Source organism: Pinus tabuliformis, chromosome 8 (assembly GCF_031772625.1).
Source record: "Pinus tabuliformis cultivar Carrire ecotype Pingquan chromosome 8, CPIR1, whole genome shotgun sequence".
Taxonomy (NCBI): domain Eukaryota; kingdom Viridiplantae; phylum Streptophyta; class Pinopsida; order Pinales; family Pinaceae; genus Pinus; species Pinus tabuliformis.
The window spans coordinates 1,732,507,378-1,732,527,316 of NC_142294.1; positions in this window are offsets into that span (position 1 = coordinate 1,732,507,378).

The following is a 19,939-nucleotide window of genomic DNA, read 5'->3' on the forward strand; positions in this document are numbered from 1 at the left end:
TAGACGGACATTTTTCGACGCGTTTCGAACCAACTAGTGTGGTTCATTGTCAGGACAAGTTGAAGAAACAGATCTAGCTTATCATGATAAATAGTCTGAGCAGAGTCTCCAACGGCTAAATTGACTAACGGCTAGTTTTGACCTTAGGACCCAGGTCAACTTATTATTTATTAATTTAATATTATTTTTAATTTTATTATTATTTTTATGGAAATAAGTTAAATTAGGTAAAAATGGTTGGTTCTTAAAAAAGGAATTTATTTATTTATTTAAATTAAAATTAGTATATATATATATATATATATATATATATATATATATATATATATATATATATATATATATATATATATATATATAATTATAATTATAATATTAGGTTATTAAGATAAAAGTTAGGATTAATAATTTCAATGGTTAGTTTGAAAGGTAATCTATTTATTTATTCAAATTATTTAATAATAATTATTGATATTTATTATATATATATATATATATATATATATATTAAAATCATAATATTAGGTTGTTAAGTGACGAGTATTTTATTCAATAATAATTTAATGGTTAGTTTATTTTTATTATTATTATTTATGGAAAAATTAAAATAATTTTAAAAGTAGGTTAAAGAAGTAATTTATTTATTTATTTAAATTATTTAATAATTATATATATATATATATATATATAAATTAATCCTAATATTAGGTTGAGAATAATAATTGTTAATGGTTAGTTTTAAAAAAGTAATTTCATAATTTATTTATTAATAATCATATATATATATATATATGTTAAGGTTAGGATAAAATAAATAAATTAATCTATGGTTATTTTAAAAAGGTAATTTATTTATTTAATTAAATTATTTATTAAATATTGTTAATATTATATATATTATAATATTAGGATGTTAAAAAAAAACGAATAATAATAATAATAATAAATTCTATATATATAAAAAGAGCACAAAAAACAAGGAGGGGGCAGAAAAACTGACTAAGAAGAGAGTGTTGGAATCCAGCACCTACTGATTTTCCAACCATCATCTCTATTGAGATTTCTCGGCCTCTTCTCAATCTCAATAGCTTCCGTCAATTTACGATGGTGGAACTGAGCAACTTTGGCAAGACCATATCTTGTAATGCATTAGCTAGGATTACCACTACTCAAACTCTCAAGATATAAGGATATATACAGAACAAAAAGGTAATAATGTTAATTGATTCAAGTAGTACCCATAATTTTATTCATTGTAAGATAGAAAAGGATTTGAATTGATTTCTATATCTAGCACCAAAATTTCAAGTGATAGTTTTGTTGGGGCAATTATATGAATGATATATTGCCACAATATTAAATTATCAACCAGGGATTCGCAATCAGTAGAGTTGATACACTATATGTGTCGATAACAGATAAGTTCCTATGTCTGATGAGTATAGCATAAATAATAAGTACTTCAAAACTTCACCCCACAAATTTTAATCTAACTTCATCACACAATTTAAAGATCAGAAAGAAAAACTCATAAATAAAATCTTAACAAGACTGTGAGCTAAATTTTCTTACTCAGGTAACAAGTCTATCCATTTGAAAGCTTATGAAATGGAAAGATGGATCTAACTTTGTTTTCCTATAGCAACTGATCTCAATCACTACACTATAATCAATTCACTACATTCAAACATTAAACAAAGCAACCAAGACTAGTCCTGAAAGAAACTCTACATTCTAGTACAAGAAATGTATGACAAGAGTCTTCACTAACAACACATGTAGGTGAATGGTGAGATCTCTGATCTTAGCTTCCCTGTTCTTCAAAATAGAAATCAACAATTAAATGTGCAGCTTAAGAAATAAAGTTTGCATTCATAAAACTAATGAACTGTCACTCAAAAATTACTTACATGAAACAAGACTGAAATCACATCAAATACTTAACACTACATAAACAAAACTATATGCATAATAACTATAATAATAACTTTCCTTGATGGCTTCGGTGGGCCCTTACTGAGCTACCAAGGAAAGCTTGAAGAACATGAAAAACTAAGAAATTTATTTACACGAGGAACTCATCAATCGCTACTCATATCATTATTTCAAAGAGAAAGATTACAAAACTTAATGGTTCAATCACATATTTAGCATAACACTACTGGAAATCTCGATACTTCTCTAACTCTCTTTCTATGTCTGTGTCTAACTTATGTCTAATTGGATACCATCTACAAGCCTTCTCTTATAGATAAATGTAATTACATCAAGGCTTAATAGAATAGTAACAAATCACTAAAAAATATTACAATTTATCTCATTATACATATTTGGCTTCATCCTCATGACGCGTAGTGCATGAGGAGGAAAAATATCTCGATTTGTTGTAACAATTATATGATGCCTTTTACCAACAATTTCCTCAGCCCCATCAAAGACATTTCGCTCAACCATTGAACCTGGAAAGTAGGTCTGGTACCAGAAAAACACAGTTAATGCAAGCGGTAACAGATTAACACAGGTGTTGGATCACAAGTATCGGATGAACACAGGTGTCAAATTTCTGATGTTGGTGTTGTATTACCATGGTTGGTGTCAGATGAGTGCAGGTGTTGGACCACTATTGTTGGTACCGGATGAGCATAGGTACATGGGTGAACACGGGTATGCAGGAACATGGGTAAATGTTGTTGTGTGCTGATAGGAAAATGCATGGGTACCAGACAAGAACACGAGTACCAGATAGGAACATGAGCATCATATTGATAACGTTGGTATCAAATAAGTAGGAGCACTAGTACTGGAATGATAATGTTGGTACCGAATGAGTAGGAGCATGAGTATCGAATCAATACATTGGTACCAGACGAGTAGGAACACGGTCTAAACATCTATGTGAGCCAATCCTATTAATTAGAGAATATAGATAATCAATAATTCTATTTCTACTACAATAAAACATAAAAATCATGCTTTGAAATATAAACTACCTCATAGATACCTAAGGAGGCTAAAAGGTATATTATGGAAGAAGATAGGCAAGTAGTACATAGGTTTGAGGTGAAATTGGTCAAAAAAATAGAGCACAATATAAGGTATTCTAGGCATAAAAAATGAGACCCACATTCCTCCATGCCAGCTAAGTCATTGCTTTTCCTTATGAAAAAGGTGTTGAATCATTCCTCAAAATTTCAAAAATTGAGCCTTCATACAGCCCCTTGTTAATATTTACACCCTTAAAGTATTTCTCCCCTACAGTCAGTAATCATGTAGCCTCCACTATAGTAGCTTTTGTGATCTCTAACTACAAACCTCTAGTTGAACATGTTTTCCATCATAAATTTGAGTGAAGGTGTGAGAAACACCCTCATGGTATCATTTAAACTTTTTCAGAAATAGAATCTAGCCAACTTGCTCGATTTTTTCTTTACACAACTGATATTCCTATGTCTTTTGATAAAACTGGAACACTGGTTTGTGTCGATCTCCCCATGCCAATTTTAGGAATAGGTCTTGGACAATTTATAGGGATGGAGCTCAAAAGGGTTGAGTATCAGAAATGACAGAGTTCTGGAAATGCCAGAGTACTGGAATTGATGGGGTACCAGAATTTAGGTTATGGAAATAGTGCAATGGAGCTAGCGCTAGATGGATGAGTGGACTGAAGGTTGAATGGGATGCAAGAGAGAAATGATGCTCATCTGGATGGTGAAGCCATCTATAAGACATTTATAAATTGAGAGGAGATGGTAATGGTCAAGTGGTTTCCATAATTACAAGGTGAGTGTATATAGGATGATGGCGATAAGTTGTATGCAAAGCTCATTTAGATGTTCATATTTGTTTATGATGACAAATTCATTCAAGTGCAAGTTAGATACAATGGAGAGATCATGGTTAATTGGACTAATACATTAGTATGAGACAATCAATGTCATGGTTCCGTTGATCATTCATCATAATCATTTGATTTATGGTTATGGGGTAGTGGTAAAATTATTATTTAAACAACCCACGAAGGTAGAATCTCTATCATCATATAATATATTTTCTCAAATTATGATTTACATTCGCCTAATCACACCCATGATTATCTCACTATATCAAAAAAGGATTTTTGTCTTGTAAAATAGGGGAATAAAGGTGAGTAATTTAGAATTAGGATAGGAGCTTGACAACTAATGGTAATAAAATTCTATGAGGGTAATTATATATTCATTACATGATTAATATGAATCTTAATAGAAGAAAATAAAATAATGACATCATACCTATATTATCAGATTATCACAAGAAATATTTTTTTAGTACCAGATAAAAATTGTTTTCCAGTGCTGAATGAAAACTATTTTCCAGTATCGGATGAACATAGGAGATTGCTTTTCCAGTACTAGAAGAACACAGGAGACTTCATTTCCAGTATTGGATGCATAGTCTTCAAATTGGAATCTTATAGCTTCTCTTTGTAGCTAAGCATGTTCTGAGTGCCAAGTTGGAGTAGGTGCTATCGATTACTAATGCTACATGTGAATTTGTTCTGCTGCAAAAGCTACAAATAGCACACTGGTATAGGAACTTTGAGATTGCAGTGGAAGTGTCTAAAAATGAGGCAAAGTAAGGTTGAGGAATTTAAATGATCTGGAAGAGCTGGAGTTGATGAGTGCTAATATGATATGTTGAAGGAAGTTGAAAAGAATAAAATGAATATGTTGAAAATGGTCCCAACAACCACTCCCCCATGCCTAAGGTTTTGCATGTTCTCATGCAAGCACGGAGAGGTACTGAAGAAGTGAGGAGGGTTGTTGAGATGGCTCAGTGAAAAGGACCATGAGAAAACAAAACAATGGAGTTAATGAGATGAATATTGTGTTGGGTTGTGTTATATTCTTTCCATGACTAGCCCACGTAGTTAATTGGGGGGTTAGAAGGGGGGTGGAGCCCTCCCTTCGTTGCACTGATTGCGTAGCAGGGGGAGTCACAGGGGGTTTGAGGGGTGCAGGTAACCCCACTCTATGAGGTCCAAGGCAATACCCCGGAAAATTTTGGTTTTGGACCCCATATTAGGTTGGGCGGACCTACCTATGGTTTTGTGCATGTTTTTCGCACATGGTTTTGGACGCGATGTTTTTCGGTCCATGGTTTTGGACACGATGGTTTTCGGTCCATGGTATTGGATGCTTCAGCATGTATAAATATGTATTGTAACATTGAAAGGAACATAATGAAAATCAAGTTGGTAGTCCCGGTTTTGGGATCTAGGGGAAATCTCTGTGTATATGTGTTTTATGTGTTATGCTCTCGCATTGTTTATTTTCTATGTTTTAGAATTCATATGCAGGTAATTTCTATATGGGGTTAAAACCTACATTTGATATCGAAGTTCTTTTGGCTTCAAGGGGACACCTTTGTTGCTGAGGGGTTTCACTCGGGCCTATGGTAGACCCTGTTCAGTGGGAGCTCTGCGAGATCGATCCTGGTGGTGAAAGAAGATGGCGAGCAGTGGAAAGATAGAGATCGAGAAATTTAATGGTCAGAGTTTTGAGTTGTGGAAAATCAAGATGGAGGATCTGTTGGTGGATAAAGATTAGTGGATCGTAGTAGATACAGGTACTAAACCAACGAGAATGTCCGATGAAGAATGGAAGAAGTTGGATTGGAAGGCAAAGAGCACAATATGATTGTGTGTCTTAGATTCAGTATTGTTGAATGTATCAGGGGAAGCTACGACGAAGGCTTTGTGGGACAAGTTAGGGAATTTGTACCAATCTAAGTCTCTCATGAATAAACCGTTCCTACAAGAAAAGCTGTATAACCTGAGGATGAAAGATGGAGACTCGGTGATAGAGCATCTGAACGCATTTAATAATGTGGTAAGTCAGTTAGCATCTGTTGATATTAAAATTTCAGATGAAGATAAGTGCATCATTTTGTTGTGTTCTCTACCAGATTCGTGGGATAGTCTGGTTATTGCAATAGGTAGCAATGCAACTGCTTTGCAGTTTGATGAAATAGTCTCATCCTTGCTGACATAGGAGATGAGACGGAAAAATATGGAGAGCCAAAATGGTGATGCCATGTCTGTACGAGGATGGTCCCATAACAGAAACAAATATAATTCATCGAGTGGGAGATCTAAATCTAGAGGGAGATCTAAATATCCAAGAAAACCAGTAAAGGTGGTGTGCTGGAAATGAAGAAAGGAAGGGCACTACAAAAGGGACTATAAATCTAAAGATCCTGATAAAGGAAAGGGATCTAATGATGCTCCTTCTACAGAGGTGAAAACCACCTCAGATGAAGGTGGGGATGTGTACTTGGCTTCTTCAAGTACACATGTAGATCATGAGGCATGGTTGATTGACTCAAGTGCATCCTTTCACTTCACTCCCCATAGAGAGTGGTTCTGCGAGTATGAGAAATATGATGGTGGTGATTTCTTCTTAGGAGATGATAGGAAGGCTAGAATCGTTGGTCGCAGAAAAGTAAAGTTGAAGTTACAAGGTGGAAGGGTTAGAACACTTTCGGGTGTTCTGCATATTCCTGCATTAGCCAGAAATCTGATTTCTATAAGCAAGTTGGATGATGCAGGTGTAAAAGCAGTGTTCGATAAGGATACCTGGAAGATGGTTCGGGGAGCACTGGTATTGATGCAGGGAGTTTAGATTGAAACTCTATACAGGCTGCAAGGTAGCATGGTTGTTGCTGGGTGCAACAGTTCTGTGGTTCCTGAAAGTGGAGCAGAAAATCTAGTGGTCTCTGGAGAGAAGACCATGTTGTGGCATCAAAGGCTTGGACATATTGGAGAGAAAGGCCTTCGAATACTTCATGGTAAAGGTATGGTATAAGGTATGAGTAATAGCTCTTTGGATTTTGATTTTTGTAAAAATTGTGTATATGGGAAGCAGAATCGGGTGAGTTTCCCCTCTAGTGGTAAGAGGGCAAAACATATATTAGAGCTTGTGCATAGTGATGTGTTTGGACCTGTGAAGGTTCCATCACTGGGTAAGTCTATGCACTATGTATCATTTATAGATGACTTCTCAAGGAATGCATGGATATATCTCCTTAAGAAGAAACCTGAAGTCTTTGACAGGTTTAAAGAATTCAAGGCTCTGGTGGAAAACCAAACAGAGAAGAAGATAAATGTGCTGAGGACAGATAATGGTGGAGAGTTTTGCAGTAAGGAATTTTAAGAATTATTTAAGAAGTCTGGTATAGCACTGTAGAAGACTACTCCATATACACCTCAGCAAAATGGAGTCGTAGAAAGAATGAACAAGATGTTGATGGAAAGGGCAAGAAGCATGCTCAGTTGTGTCAGGTTAGGACAGGAATTCTAGGTAGAGGCAGTGGAGACAACATGTTACCTGGTCAACAGATCACCTTCATCAGCGTTGGAGGATAAAACTCCATAAGAGGTATGGACTGGTAAGAAACCCTCTCTTTCACATCTGAGGGTATTTGGATGTGATGCATATGTACATGTTCCAAAGGAGAAATGAACCAAGTTGGATAGTAAATATGAAAAGTGCATCTTTATTGGGTATAAGGATGGTTTAAAGGGTTATAAGCTTTGGAACCCAGTAACAAGGAAGGTTGTGTACAACTGAGATGTGGTGTTCAGAGAGGTGAAAGATGTTATTAAACATGAAGTTCAACCAAAGGAACCTAAGAAGATAGAGTTTGAGCTAAAGGAGGAAGAATCATACTCTACAGTAGAGGAGGAATCAGAAGATGAAGAGCCACAAACTTTGGATGTGAGAATATCAGTTCGAGAAAGAAGGCAGCCAGAAAGGTATAGTCCATCTACTTTCTATTCAAATTTGGCTTCATCTATTACTGATGATGATCCCAGAACTGTGAAGGAAGTAGTAGATTCAGAGGATGGAAAACTCTGGAAAGAGGCCATGGTTGATGAAATGGCATCTTTGCACAAAAATGATGCTTGGGATCTGGTGGAGTTGCTGGTTGGAAGGAAACCCATTGGCAACAAATGGGTGTTCAAGAAGAAGACAAATGTCAAAGGAAAGTTGGAGAAATATAAAGCTCGGTTGGTAGAAAAAGGTTATTCCCAGGTGTCAGGAATTGATTTTGGTGATATTTTTTCTCTTGTTGCCAAGGTAACCTCTATTAGATTACTTTTATCTGTTGCTACTGCTTTTGATTTTGAGGTAGAATAGATGGATGTGAAGACAACATTTCCTCACGGGGATCTGGAAGAGGAAATCTACATGAAGCAACTTGAAGGCTTTGCGGTGAAGGGTAAGAAAGAACTGGTATGCAAGTTAAAGAAGTCTTTGTATGGGTTAAAATAGTCACCAAGGATGTGGTATCAAAAATTTGATACATTTATACGGGGACTTGGCTTCACCATAAGCAAAGAAAATCACTATGTGTATTTTAAATTAGTTGGTGACCGTGTTATTTATTTGGTCTTGTATGTGGATGATATGTTGCTGGTTGGAAATGACAAAGAAATTATCTAGGATTTGAAGACCCAATTGTCCTCCAAATTCGACGTGAAAGATATTGGTGCTGCAAACTATATTTTGGGCATGGAAATTAAAAGAGATCGGGCAAAGAGGAAGCTCTGGTTAAACCAGAGGAAGTATGTCGAGACAATATTGCAGAGATTTAATATGCAGGATAGTAAACCGATGAAGGTTCCTATTCCTCTAGGTGTAAATTTATCTGCTGAACAGTGTCCCAAGACACAAGAAGAGGAAGAGGACATGTCCCGTGTTCCATATGCAAGTGCAGTCGGTAGCCTGATGTATGCAATGGTCTTTACTAGACCAGACATTGCACATGGAGTGGGAGTATTGAGTAGGTTTATGTCAAAACCAGGAAAGGAGCATTGGACAGTAGTGAAGCTGGTTTTCAGGTATTTGTGTGGCACTAGTGATTATGGTTTGTGCTACCAAAGAAGACCAAGATTGGACAAAGTTTTGGATATTCGTGGCTTTGTTGATGCAGACTGGGCTGGAGATCTGGATCAGAGAAGACCTACAAGTGGGTATGTCTTTAACCTATTTTGAAGTGCAGTCAGTTGGATAAGTAAGAAACAATCTGTAGTGGCACTATCAACTACAGAGGCAGAATACATGGCAGCCACTCATGCAAGCAAGGAAGAAGTTTTGTTGCAGAGATTTTGTTCAAGTATGGGGTTAGTATAGGGAGCTATAAGAATAGACTGTGACAGCCAAAGTGAAATTTTATTGGCAAAGAACCCTGCATATCATTCAAAGTCAAAGCACATTGATGTTCAATATCACTTTGTGAGGGATATGATAGAAGGCAAAAATGTGTTGCTGGTAAAGGTGGACACTTTGAAGAATACTGCAGATGCATTGAAAAAATCTGTGAGCTCTGATAAGTTCTCTTAGTGTAGAGAAAAAATGGGCATTTCAGGGCTGGATAAATGACTAATCTCTCTTGTGGCCCCCTGTGGAAAGAAAAAAACAAGTGGGAGAATGTTGGGTTGTGTTATATTCTTTCCATGACTAGCCCATGTAGTTAATCGGGGGGCAGCGCCCCCCCTTTGTTGCACTGATTGCATAGAAGGGGGAGTCACAGGGGGTTTGAGGGGTGTAGGTAACCCCACTCTATGGGTTCTAGGGCAATGCCCCAGAAAATTTTGGTTTTGGACCCTATATTATGTTGGGCGGACCTACCTATGGTTTTGTGCATGTTTTTCGCACATGGTTTTGGATGCGATGTTATTCAGTCCATGGTTTTGGACGCGATGGTTTTCGGTCCATGGTATTGGATGCTTCGGCATGTATACATATGTATTTTAACATTGAAAGGAACATAATGAAAAATCAAGCTGGTAGTCCAAGTTTTGGGACCCAGGGGAAAATCTCTGTGTATATGTGTTTTATGTGTTATGCTCTTGCATTGTTTATTTTCTGTGTTCTAGAATTCGTATGTAGGTAATTTCTATACGGGGTTAAAACCTACATATTGAACAAAAATAATTCATCTTAGATTTATTAAAATGATGCTAAATTAACACCAAGCATAAAAGAAATTTCAAATCACTCATTACATAATATTTCATCAATATTTAACCATTTAATGCTCAAGAAAATAAACCTTTTTATAAATTTAAGGGGCTCTCCTTCCTTGTAGGTAGGAGGCTTTTTATAATCATGAAAAATGATGAACCGGTGAAAAATCAGTTATTAATAACCGAATCCCCAAGCCTTATAGCAATCCAAGTATTACAAATAAGCTTTGCAGTTGAGTTTTATTAGTTCTTTGTGATCATAGGTCCCATTTCTAAGACAGTTAAATCTTAGATATAGTATTAAATACTAATGATAGAGGACTCAAAATTACCTTAAGGCCATTCTTCAACAGAAATTTTATGGAGTTGGTTTTTACCCTTGACTTCATGCACACATGCTTCCTTTTTATTGTAACGCTATAAAGTAACCATCATACATGTAGACAAAAGCCTTGGTTTTGTTGACACTTCTTTAGGGAAAATGCCCCATTGTTTGCAAGCATCCATAGCCTCGATGGGTTTGCCTAGTGGTATCATAGGTCAATACCCGCTGCCAGCAAGCATCCATAGCCTCATCGATTTAACCTCTTAAACCTATTTTACACTTAAGGCTCTAATACCATGTTTCCTACCATTTTAGATTTACCTTATGAACATTGCTTTTGCAATTGGTAAATGGGGGAGCAGCTTCAGAAAGCCCCTTAAAGGCATAGGATGATACCTTTCAGAGTGACTTAGATTACCTTCATAATGTCTTAGACACATAAGGTACTTACGGGCACTTCAAAGGACATAGCATGAATGATCCATTTTTTATGTGAGATGGATGAGGCTAACCAAAGAATAACCAAAATACACCTAAAGTCCCACTAGTCATAATTTTCATGTATTATTTCACTTTTAAAGTAGTGTTCCACTATGAACAAAGACTTCATTAACTCTCTTGCAAGGCTTAATAAATATGCTCAGATATCATGCTTTGGTGTTATGGTTATAGTATTCAAGTTTCTTTTTCATCGGTATCATTGTATGGACCTCTTAACTTTGTTTTAATCCCCTTTGTATACATTGGTAACTATATTTTGAGTGACTGTTTTGTATTGATAATTAGAAATATATATGAATAAGAAAAATGAAATTCAAAAACAGAAATAGAAACTATGAATAGTTTGGAATTATCCTTCAATTCAAATTTTATGAAAATGATTGCTTATATCATCTTTGTGAAATAGCGGTCTTAAAACAGATAAATCATGAATGCATCCTTTTTAATAACTTAAGGAAAAAGGAAATATATCATCAAATAATCCCCTAATTGTTCCATTCTGTTGATAAATATGTCTTTTCCACTTTTGACAACATTCTCCCAGTATTTAAGCATCCAAAATGAGCAATACCCTTAGATCCTGCTTTTTCTTGCAAAATAGAAAATTGGTATCAGAATTCTCAATATTAGTTAGATGAAATATGGTACTAAACAATTGGTATGCAATACAAGAAGATGTTGCTATGAAATCATTTCCAACTTTACCTACAATTCCAAACATAATGGTCATAGCTTGCTTTATTAAAAGGAAAAATTAGAAGCAGATCTAACTGAAAAGAAATAATACGTGGGAAAGCAAAGTAATATTTGAACCATGTTGCAGTTGGAAATAAAGTTGTGTGGAAATATTTATTAAAATAATATGCAGTTGAAAGAGACCCCAAAAAAAATATGCTAAGGGAACATAGATCTCATTTTTTTAGCTAATTATGTTTGGCTATTAGCATCCCTACTTATTGAAAACAAATTAGAAAGATGTTGCACTGTTATAACTAAACTAACCACTATATGCAACATTTATTTATTTATTTACTACTATACTTGAGAAAAACGAATTTCTCTCCTCAAGTATAGGAGTATTTCCAATGTCAGCATGTGCACAATAGGTGTAAAAATGCATTCATACTCAAGTATAAAATATAATCTTCAATGCATAGCTGAGTATGAAGAACCAGTTGTTTTAATGATGATGTCAAGAAGTAAAGAAGAATGGAGTGGTATGGCATTACAGTTGCTTGAAACTAATTTTCAATAAAATGAAAATGCACTTGGTTTACCTCGTTATTTGGCTCATTTTCCATATCCTCCTTTACCATGCCATGCAGATATTTTATTATGAGATGACTATCCACTTATGTGCTTAAAGGATTTGTAGATCGGCATGTCAAAATTTGTTCAATCTCAGGTTCTAATGGTTGCTCTCTATTGGATGCAATCCATGGTTCTTTAGTTTCCTCAACAATTTTGCAAGAGAAAATATCATCGTGTGGATGTGATTCATGGAGTTGTTGTTCTTCTATCACTTTTGGGAAGGCAGATAATTTCTTGACTGTTGTCAAGATTTTTTCTTCCTGAGAAGCAAAGATCCTAGTTGTTGCTAGTATTTGAGAGATTTCTCCCAAAATCTTGATCATCCTTGAATATTTCTTTGTTGGTTGCTAATCCTGTCATGCACATGGATTATTGCATGGTGTTTTTATTAAAAATCCTAAATAAATAAGAAGAAAACACACTTAAAACAAATGCAAGCAAACCAATCATGTACTTGAAGTGCCACCATGCTACTAGGATCCTGTTGTCACCAAGTTATCTGTTCACACAAGTTAGGCTTCTCTTCTTTTCATGAATCAATCTAAAGGAAAACATACTTACAAAGAAAAATAAAGAAAAATGAGGCTTTAGATCCTACCTTTAATTCTATGCATATGAAAAAGAAACTAGAGAATCAATTAGAGACAACCAAACTTTGGAGCAACCCCACCATAGTGGACATGTGGCTCTTCACTCACATCTTACCGTCTTCTCTCCTCCCTTAGGTTGTCCTCAATATCACTTAAAAACCATAAAGCAAAAAAAAATATTTACCTATTACTATTTACAGCTCCCTGGCAACGGCGCCAAAAATGTTGGGGCAATTATATGAATGATATATCACCAGGGATTTGTAATCAATAGAGCTGATACACTATATGTGTCGGTAATAGATAAGTTCCTATGTCTGATGAGTATAGCATAAATAAGAAGTACTTCAAAACTTCACTCCACAAATTTTAATCTAACGCCATCACACAATTTAAAGAGAAGAAAGCAAAACTCATAAATAAAATCTTAACAAGAATGTGAGCTAAATGTTCTTGCTCAGGTAACAAGTCTATCCATTTACAAGCTCATGAAGTAGAAAGATGGATCTAACTCTATTTTCCTGCAGCATCTAATATCAATCACTACACTAGAATAAATTCACTGCATTCAAACATTAAACAAAGCAACCAGGACTAGCCCTGAAAGAAACTTTACATTCTAGTACAGGACATGTATGACAAGAGTCTTCACTAACAACACATGTAGGTGAATGGTGAGATCTCTGATCTTAGCTTCCCCTTTCTTCAAAATAGCAATCAACAATTAAATGTGTAGCTTAAAAAATAAATCATAAAACTAATGAACTCTCACTCATAAATTACTTACATGAAACAGGACTGAAATCACATCAAATACTTAACACTACATAAATAAAACTATATGAATAATAACTATAATAAGAAATTTCCTTGATGGCTTCAATGGGCCCTTGCCGAGCTACCAGGGAAAGCTTGAAGAACTTACAAAATTAAGAAATTGATTTACACAAGGAACTTATCAATCGCTACTCTTATCATTAATTCAAAGAGAAAGATTACAAAACTTAATGGTTCAATCACATCTTCGGCATAACACTGCTCACAATCTAGATACTTCTCTAACTCCATGACTTTCTCTAACTATATTTATGTGTCTATGTATAACTTACGTCTAATTGGTTATCATCTACAAGCCTTCTCTTATAGAGAAATGATGTTACATCAAGGTTTAATAGAATATTAACAAATCACTACAAAATATTACATTTTAGCTCATTTTACATATTTGGCTTCATCCTCATGAAACACAGTGCATGAGGAGGAAGCATATCTCGATTCAATGTAACAAGATGATGCCTTTGACAAACAATTTCCTTGGCCTCATCTAATATAGTTCTCTCAACCACCAATCCTGGAAAGTAGGGTCTGGTACCGGAATAACACAGTCAATGCAGGTGGTACCAGATTAACATAGTTGTTGGATCATAGGTACTGAATGAAAACATGTATCAGATTGCTGATGTTGGTGTTGAATCATTGTGGTTGATGTCGGATGAGCGCAGGTGTTGGACCACTATTGTTGGTGTCGAATGAGCACATGTACACAGGTGAACACGAGTAAGCAGGAACATGGGTAACTATTGTCAGGTAGCTGATAGGAAAATGCATGGGTATCAGACAAGAACATGAGTACCGGATTGATAATGTTGGTACCAGATAAGTAGGAGCACCAGTAATAGACCGATAATGCTTGTACCATATGAGTAGGAACATGAGTACCAAATTAATACAATGGTATTGGATGAGTAGGAACATGGTATAAACATCTATGTGAGCCAATCCAATTAATTAGAGAGTATAAAGCATCAATAATTCTATTTATACCACAAGAAAACATAAAAATCATGCTTTGAAATATAAATTACCTCATAGATACCTAAGGAGGCTAAAAGGTATATTCTGGAAGAAGATAGGCGAGTAGTACATAGGTTTGAGGTGAAATTGGTAAAAAAAAATAGAGGACAATATAATGTATTATAGGCATAAAAAAGGAGACCCAATAGGTTTCAAAATGAGGGACTATAAACTTCTTATGTAAGTTCCATAATATCAATCTAACCATGGGGGAATATGTATTGAATTGTTCAATGATTTCCATTCCAATGGGTGGTGTTGATGTTGTATTAAGAGTTGAATGGTTACAATCATTGGGGAAAATAAAATTTAATTTTCAAGAACTTTTATTAAAAAAAAATTGGGAAGGAAAGGAATTCAAGTTAAGGGGTATTGCAAGGAAACCTGGTAAGGTAATCAAATCTAATGACATGAAAAAGATTTTTAAGAAGGAACAATGAGGGGAAATTGCATAATTATTCTCACTAGATGTTCAAACATCTAAGTCATCCATTTCTCCAGATATCCAAAGGGTCCTTGACAAACATTCCAAGGTATTTGAGACTCCCAAAGGTCTCCCACCTATTTGTGATCATGATCATTCGATTCAATTGATTCCATGAAGTGTTCCTCCAAACATTGGACGTTACAGACATCCATATGCCCAAAAAATTGAAATTTAATGTATGGTCACAAAAATTCTAGAGGCGAGTATAATTCAACCTAGCCAAAGTTTTTTCTCTTCTCCAGTAGTATTGGTGCACAATAAGGATAGATCATGGCATATGTGTCTAGATTATAGAGAGATCAACAAGCTGATTGTTAAAGATAAATTTCTCATTGTTGTCATTGATGAATTGTTGGATGAATTACATGGAGCAATTTAATTCACCAAGATAGATCTTCATTCAGGATATCATCAAATTAGAATGAAGACAGAAGACATTCCAAAAATAACATTAGGAATTCATGAAGGTCATTATGATTTTTTTAGTCATGCCTTTTGGCCTTACTAATGCAAAGTTCCACATTTCAAGGTTTGATGAATTCCACTTCCAAACCCTTAGAAAATTTGTGTTAGTATTTTTTAATGATATACTAATCTACAAGTCTTGGAAAGATCATGTTCAAGTTGTTGATAGGGTTCTCAAACTATTAGGGGAGAAACAATTGTATGCAAAACCCTCCAATTGTTTCTTTTGGGTACAAGTTTGGGTCATACTGTATATCATGAGGGTGTTAAGCTAGAGCCTAACAAAATTAAACCCATCAAGGAATGGAAAATCCCCAACCTTAAGGCATATTCAAGGATTTCTCAAGTTGACATGGTATTATCGCAAGTTTGTTATGAATTCTGGGAAAATAGCAGCACCTATAACAACATCACTGAAGAAAGATGCATTTTCTTGGACTCCAGAAGAAACTAAGGTTTTTGAACATCTTAAAGAGGAAATGTGTCAAGCTCTGGTCTTAGCTACACTCGACTTCGCAAAAACCTTTATTGTGGAATGTGATTCCTCAAGAAATGGCATTGGTGTTTTCTTAATGCAAGAAGGAAGACTCATTTCCTTTGAATGTCATCAAATCAAGGGAAAGAATTTACACAAACCTATTTATGAGAAGGAAATGCTGGAAATACTACATGCCTTGAAGCAATGGTACCCTTACCTAATGGGAAGACACTTCAAGGTAAAAACAGATCATGATAGCCTTAAATACTTCTTAGAACAAATATTATCTTTATAAGAGTAGCAAAAAAGGGTCACAAATATTTTGGGTTATGAATTTGAAATCATCTACAGAAAGGGGAAGAAAAATGTTGTTGTAGATGAATTCTCAAGGAAGGATGAGGATTTGGAGTCATTTCTTTGTGCCATATCTATTATCCAACCTGATTGGATAACTAAAGCAAGGGGTGAACAGAAGAATGATTAAGAGGTGTGGACACTCATTTAAAAGTTGTAGTAAGATCCTAGATCATATAATACTTTTATTTAGAAAAATGATCATTGTGGTACAAAGATCACTTATATCTATGTAAGAACTCCCAAATCAAACAAAAGGTTCTTTTGGAATTGCATACCTCTCCTAGAGGAGGGAACTCAAGATTGTTAAAAACCTACCATAGGGTCAAGAAGGAATTTTTTTGGGATGACCTTAAATCTAATCTTTAGAAGTTTTTGGTTGAATGTTTGGTTTGTCAATAAAATAAAGTCGATAAAATTAATACCCTAGGTATTTTACAACCATTGGTTATTCCAAGTCAGCATTAGGAGGAGGTCTCACTGGATTTTATCACACGTCTACCCAAGTCTGAATGAAAAAGTGTCATCATGGTGGTTGTTGATAGACTTACCAAGTATGCACACCTTTGTGCACTATCTCATCCTTTCAAAGCCAGTATAGTCGCTACTACATTTTTGGTAACAGTTCAAAAGATAAATGGAAACCCAAAGATTATTGTAAGTGACAAAGATACCATTTTGACTAGGAATTTTTGGACATAATGATTTTATTGACTTGGTACTCAATCAGCTCATAGGTAATATTATCATCCATAGTATGATGGAAAACTGATATAGAGAAAGAATGTTTGGAAGGATATCTTCATTTCTTTGTATCTGATAAAAAAACATAATGGGTCAAGTGGTTACCTCTAACAGAATGGTGGTATAAGACTTCCTTTCATATCGCAACAAAAATGACCCCATTTATGGCACTTTTGGATATCATCCATTGTCCATCACATTGTCTCTAAGCGACAATTATAAGGTTCAAGTAGTGGAATATCACATTGAGCATCAACAACAAGTACTCCAACTTGTAAAGGATAAACTGACTCTGGCGCAGAATTGAATGAAACAACAATCAGATCAACATCGTAGTGAAAGAAATTCTCAAGTGTGTGATTGGGTATTTTTATGACAACCATACAAAAAAATTTCCCTTGATCAAGCTACGAAGGATAATAAATTATCACCCAAGTATTATGGACCTTATAAGGTGTTGCAAAAGATTGGTACTATGGCATACAAATTGGAGCTACCTACATCTTTGCAAGTACACTCAATTTTCCATGTTTCATGCTTAACGAAGGTTATAAGTGACAAGCTCCCATTTCAAACTATATTTCTATAATTTGACTAGGAACGAAAAATCATATTGGATCTTGAAGCAATCACAGAAACAAGATTCTAACAACTACATAATCGATCAATTTCAGAGTATCTCATCAAGTGGAAGAACTTACTGGCTAAAGTTTCGTCATGGGAGGATGGTATTTTATATAGAAGCATTCATAACTACTCAAGCATTGAGGACAAGACTTTTTTGAAGGAGAGAAGCATGTTAGCTCTCTAGTGTAGCCCCTATATTTATATTGTTGTGCACCATAGAAGCCCACTATTTTATTGTTGTGCCCCATATAAGCACACTAATTTTATTGTTGTGCCCCATAGAAGCCCACGATTTTTATTGTTTTTCTCTTACATTATTATTTTTATGCAAGCCCTAATTATATTTTGACCCTTTAGACTTATATATATACCAAGAGGGTCTTTTCATTTAAATCATCCAAGAATTATTCATTTATGTGACATAAAAGGAGGTTTCCCCCTCGAAGAGGCCTATATGATCAAGGTGTTAATCTATCTCTTCTTCTATTTTTGTGTTATTTTGATCTAGGTACACAACATTATTAAGCAACAGTTACAAGAAAGTAGTAGCAGACAACCAAAGAGAAGAGTAAAAAAGAAATAGCTAGATTTTGAAGTTTGGGATTTGATTATGGCACACTTCCAAAAATAGACATTTCCTAATGGGGAGTATAATAAATTGAAACTCAAAAAGATTGGTCCTTGCAAAGTCTTTAGGAAATTATCATCAAATTCTTATGAATTATAATTGCCCAAAGATATTGGAATTTCTCCAATCTGTAATGTTTCAGATATGTACCCCTTTAAGGAACCAACAAATGTTTCAACTAATGTACTTGTAAAATAATGAAATTTAGACTATCGAATAGGAAAATCAAGTACTTTTCCATATTATTCCCGTGGATGTATGTCATGTTTCGTTAAGCATACCTTGGAAATATGAAAAAAATGCCATACATGCTAGAAGGAGAAACACCTACACTTTGAAATTAAAGGATGGAGAAAATAATACACTATTACCATTTAAAGATGAAAACGTATCAGAAGAAACAAATCCTAAAGTGCTACTACAAAGGAAATTTTTGCAAGGAATCAAACATGAGGAGGTAAATTTTTATTTAATTACTAAGCCTATAATAGTCATCAAAATTACAAATTTGAATGATTTTCTCAAAGTTAAAATTATGTTGGATGAGTTTCTTGATATTGTAGTTAATGAATTTCTAGATAAATTGCCTCCCTAAGGAGTATCATCCATCACATAGACTTTATTCCAGATGATATCCTTCCAAAAAAATAATCTTATGAGATGACTCTAGGGAAGAATGAGGAGATTAAAAATCAAGTGCAAGAATTTCTAGATAAGGTTCTTATCTTAGAAAGTTTAAGTCCATGTGTTGTTCCCTTAGTATTAACTCCAAAGAAGGATGGAGGATGCAGAATGTATACTAACTCTAGGGACATAAACAAGATAACAATCAGGTACATATTCCCATTACCTCATATTGATGATCTACTGGATCATTTAAGTGGTGCTAAATAGTTCTCTAAAATAGTTTTAAAAAGAAGGTATCATCAAATCTTAGCTAGGGAAGGAGATGAATTGAAAATGACCTTCAAAACTAATAATGGACTATATGAATAGTTAGTGATGCCTTTTGGATTGAAAAATATTCCTAGTACTTTCATGAAGTTGATGAATGAAGTCTTGAAATATCTCATAGATAAATTTGTTATTGATTACCTAGATGGTATTTTAATTTACAACCAGTCAGAAAGAATATCCTAGGCACCTTACGATAGTTTTGGGAAAATTGCAGCAAGAAAAATTATTAATTAATTTGAAGAAATGCAATTTCATGGAGATAGAATTATTGTACTCAGGTTTTGTGGTGTCAAAAGATGGCTTGAATATGGATCATGAGAATATCAAGTCCATAATCAATTGGCCTACCCCAGGGAATGTTTTCGAGATAAGAACCTTCCATGGTTTGGAACGTTTCTATAGAAAAATTATCAACAATTTCAGTGGTATCTATGCTCCAATTGTAGAGATTATGAAAGAAATTAAACAACCATTTTATTAGACAAAAGAAACTAATAAGACTTTTAAGTTGTTAAAGAAAAAAATAATAAAATATTTTATTTTATCATTACCATATTTTAACAAGCTCCTTCAGATTGAGTTAATGCCAGTGGAATTGTAATAGGA